The sequence below is a fragment of the Gastrolobium bilobum genome, unplaced genomic scaffold (genome assembly GCF_033153095.1).
Source record: "Gastrolobium bilobum isolate Gb01-03AN ecotype WA unplaced genomic scaffold, APGP_CSIRO_Gbil_v1 utg4149, whole genome shotgun sequence".
NCBI lineage: Eukaryota > Viridiplantae > Streptophyta > Magnoliopsida > Fabales > Fabaceae > Gastrolobium > Gastrolobium bilobum.
The window spans coordinates 10,384-15,553 of NW_026896279.1; the positions used below are offsets into that span (position 1 = coordinate 10,384).

At 30.2% G+C, this 5,170-nt stretch overlaps 1 pseudogene; it reads right to left on the reverse strand.

Moving 5' to 3' along the window:
* Positions 1-329: 329 nt before the first annotated feature.
* LOC133298594 (thaumatin-like protein 1b) lies at positions 330-1,688 on the reverse strand (annotated as a pseudogene).
* Between the last annotated feature and the right edge of the window lie 3,482 nt (positions 1,689-5,170).

Sequence of the window (5,170 nt, forward strand, 5' to 3'; positions counted from 1 at the left end):
GCTCCATGCATATCATCCAACTCCTAATTTGGGTATTCCCAATTAATATTCGTGTAATGGCTTATTTGAGACCAAAATGGTATACTATCATTAACTTTGAAATCCTAAAACCAACTAATAGTTACTATTGTCTTTCATATAGCCTCCATTATAATTTTTTGGTTCTCATGCATAATTTATAATTTGAATAGTTACTAATGTAGCTTACGATATTAGTCACCGAAGATAATGAAAGTGAAATGAAGGTAAAGTAGCAAAAACAAACACACACCAGTCCAATTTAATCACTGTCAAAGAAGTATAAAAATAAAACTTTATTAGATGTTGATTCAATACAATCACCAAAAGCACGTGATTTTTTTATTCATATTGTGTGGTTCATGGTATATATATATTGTTGTATGCACTTATTTTTTACTGAGACATTATGTAGCGATCGAGGACTTCAAGGACAAAATGTGATGGCATAGTCAGGATTGGAGGAGCAAGTAAAGGTGCTACTCTTGTCATCAAAAGCGTAGCTATAAGCGTCAGGACATTGCTGCTCGAAAACCTCAGAGTATTTTGTTGGTGGACATTTCTCTGCTGTGTTGAAATCTCCAGTGCAACAATACTGAGGCTGGTTCAAAGCCAAACAAGCACTCTTGCAAGCAATCACGCTTCCATCAGAACCTTTCATTTGAAGCTCCGCAGGGCACACGGTGTTGATGTTCTTCGGACAGCTTGAGGTTTTGCATTCACCACTCCCACCCTGTGGGGTCACAGACATGGGCACATTGAACCCGTCCACGTTGCTCACATCGTAGAAATCTTGTCCTCCGTTTGATGCTACGGTAATTTCTACCAAAGTTGCCGGTGGGATTGCACCGGCACCGTTGCATGCAACTTGACCGGAGGCACAATCAGCTGTGGCGCAACTGAACTTTCCATTGTTGTTTGAACACCCTGTCCTAGCCCAAAACCTACCTGACCATGGTGACGGGAGGTCCACGGAGTTGGATGCTCCCATTGCCAACTCGAAACCAGTTGTTTGCAGTTGCGGCTTTTGGTCACCGGTTAGAGTTCCTGGCCACACTGTGTATTGGCAATTGTTCTTGAAAGTAACCTTGGCTCCTTGAGCCACTGTATGTAAAACCAAAATCATAAGGTATTGGGAATACACGTTTATATATAATATTATAAATGTTAAATAAATTTATTTTATAGGATTTGATGAATCAAGTTGTGTATAGATTTCAAAAAAGGCAAATTTTATACATCAAAATACATGTAGGAAATAGATGATCTTATGTGTTATTTAATATGGACATATCATGTGAAATGATCATAATTATTTATGAGCAAAACAACGGTTTTTATCATTTTATATTCTAATATTTTCTCTTTCTCATCTCTCAATACCATTGATTTATCCATTAATAATTAACTAGGATCCTAGCACATGACATGATAATATTAAATAACACATAAGAAAATCACTCCAATACATACCTTTAACATGAGAAAAGTATATATTGTAACAAATATAAATGAATGTTATAACTTATAAGGCATGAATGTCTATTTTAAAGAAAATAAAGGAATGGAAAATGCAATTGAAATATACCGTAGAAGAGGAATGCAAAGCTAAGGCAGAGAGCAACACGGGTGGTCGTCATTGTTGGTGAACGGTTATGAATTCTAGTTTTCAGAGGTTGCTTGTGAAGTATGGTTTGCAACGTGCCTAGCTATATATAGGCAACGGGGCTTGAAGATTCAATGATCCGTATCTGTCACGTAAAGAAAGTATGGGGAATTAAGCCATGTATGACTCTGAGTTCGTCAAGGGGCTGCTGCGGTCCGTTAATTGCGTTATATTGATTGCGTTAATTGTTATTGTCCTCTACCATGATCCAGTGGACTTAAGCCATGTTAAGTATTCGTTTCTAAATATTTAAATAAAAAAATTAATCATTATCCATGTATAAACTAATTTAATTCTTAATATTTTAGAAATTAGAGACATTCATACTTAACACAATAAGACAATTATAAATACAGACACTTCCTTTAATTTTAAGGTGTGCTCGATAGAATAAAAGTAATTGTTTTCTATAGTAAATTTAATTTTGATGTAACATTAATACAAAAATTATATTTATATATGTAATAATATATTATTATATTATTCATCCGACTTGATGTTTATATAATTATTAACATAACCAAGCTCATTAATTAAATGAGGTGTCAACACAAAAATAATTGATTTAAGTAAGATCTAATAGCAATTTTTAATTTACTACCGGTAATTTTGAACGTTTAGTTAAAATATAAATTATTTTGTTTACTTTTGATTCTTTAACAAATTGAATCTTATGATTTTAAGTTAATAGAATGAAACATATTTCAATTGATGCTTCATTCGAAGGGACTGTATTTGATATTGGATCCGCCGATTAGTGATAAGTTATGGAAAATGTGATCACAGGTGATGACCGATTAGGATCGATGTTAGGGCTTGGAGGCAAGGTGTGATGGTATCAGTGCGTATAAGGAATTAGGGTTTCAGAAGTTTGTACCTAGGGGATACACATATGCACTTATAGGAGAAGTTACCTCAGAGTTTGATTTGAAGTTGAAATCCTTCTCCTTGAGTTTATCTATTTGAAATCTTTCTAGAAGCCCGACCCGTTTTAGTTGGGTCAAGTCTAGTCCAGATATGGATGCAGTCTAAAATAATACTTATGAGTTATCTCTCAAAAATATTTTTTTTAATTATTTATAACCTGTTTGGTAACATTTTATTCTAGACAATATTTATTTTTAAATTTTTTTTCTTAAAAAGTTAAATATAAATTTTTGACTCTAAAATAAATTAATATTTTTCTAGTTATCCATCAATTTATCTATTACAATTTGAGAGTTAAGAAAATAAATTTATTATCATTTAAATCAATAATTATTAATTAAAATAAATTAACTTAAACACATATTTAATCGATTAATATTTGATTTCAAGCAAAAATGTAACTTGTCTAAGGGAAAAATACATTTATAAACAAACCCTCTAAACCATTTTTATTAACATTAAGCCCCTGATCTGAGGTTTGTTGAAGTCTAAAAACTTCAAACAAAGAAAATGGTTTTGGGCGAGTCTTCCTCATGCTGATCAGAAGGGTCTACATGCCGGGTAAATTGTACCTTCTTCCTTTTTCAATTAAATCAAATAAAATAACAGTATGTGCAGATCACGCGCGTGATCCTACCACTACGAAAATGAAAATTTTCTTTATTTCTTAATCCTTAAAATTTGGCTGTAAGTGTCAGGTGGTTAACTTCCATATGATTTAACTGAAAGTAATTATTTCCGTTAATTCCAACATTTTTTTACAAGTAGTTAAGTTTTTTTTTGTTAACGATATTCGATCTCAGTGACTTAGCCAACTTTTATTGTCATTATTTGTCATATGATATAATATTCTTCCTTCTTACTTTCTTTACCCGTCGATGGCGGTGAGAATAAGCTACATTAAACATGTTGTCTAGTTTTCTTTCAACCCAAACAGGTTTGAAAGAAGAAAAAAAACCAAAGAAGCTTCAAGTGAATGTGTTTCCGAAATCTTGAAAACACACTGTTGCGTGGAAATTAAGCAAGCTAATACAAACAAACCATTAGTTATCCCGATTGAAACTACTAGAGATTTAAACAAATTAATTGTCACAACTAAAACAAAAATGTAATGATTAATACAGAAAGAATAATCATGATAGAATTTATTCACAATTTGTTAACATTTAAGAATTGTTGTTGATTGAATAAAATAGGAGAGACTTAATGCCAATGTTATTAATCTCGACTCAGTTATTGAATTGGTCGATATACTAAGTTACTGTGTCAATGATTCAATCAATGGGTTACTGCAGTAAGTATATTCAAATTTATAACTTATGTTAAAAAAACTATAAACATATACTCAAATACTTGTAAAAAGTTATATAAAATTCAAATATTTTAATATGAAAAATAATAAATTATACAACACTTTCCAACAAACAAAGAAACACAGAATACTTAATGTGTCTTCAAACATTTAATATCTAGCACGAGTGAAATCCAGATGAAATCTTGATGATTCATTAATTTATCCCGTTAATTATAATTTTATCTTATTTTATAAGCTTCTTAAATTAAAAAATAAATGTCTTAAATGATCTACTTAAATTTATAAGCCTTTTAATTGATTTTATATTTTTCTATTAAATACATATGAACCAGCCAGGTTACTGATTGAACCAGTCGAGTCATTGGTTTTCATCAAAATTGGCCGGGTTTCAACAATTCGCACCGATTCCAATGTGATCTGCTACTTCACCCGGACCGATAATATACTGGTTTACCATTTTTTGGATCGACCCAATCGGGTTTGTTCGGGTTTTTGAACACTGCTTAATACTAACACATTCAAATAAAAATTTCTGAAAAAAAAAATCACTATTTAGTATGGGGAGGTTATACTTACTACCTATTTTTCTTACTACCTATTTTTCTTACTACCTCTTATTACTAAATTTTAACTGTTAATTTCTGTCAATCTAACAGTTGTAATTTAAGGGTCATATTTATTAATTAATTATTAATTTTCAATAGAACCGTTAAATTGACGGAAATCAACGGTTAAAATTTGGTAATAAGTATAACATTTTCCATCTAATATTCGTCAAGACCAAATCATAAGATATTATTTCACAAGCGATTAAGATTAAATAAAATAATTTGTATTTCAGTTTTTTTGGCCAAACTGAAATTGTATACATAGCAGAAATTAAGTAATGATTTACATAAGTTGGAATTGTTCGGGTTTATTTATACAAGCTCCATCGGTAAATTGATTATTCATATTATATTATATTTTTTATAAATTAAATATATATTTTAACAAAAAATATTATTGATCGAAATTGTGTTTTATTATGGTTTAATTAGATCAACATATTTTCGTCTGAAATGGTCAAACTTTTATATATTATATAAGAGTGTATATTTAATTCATAAGTATAAGATAATTGGCATGAAACTAAATTCTTTACTATATATAATTGATTTAAAACAAAACATTATTAAAGTATTATTATATATAATTAGTATGTATTTAGATTAATTTAGTCTTTATATATTGAATATAGTTTA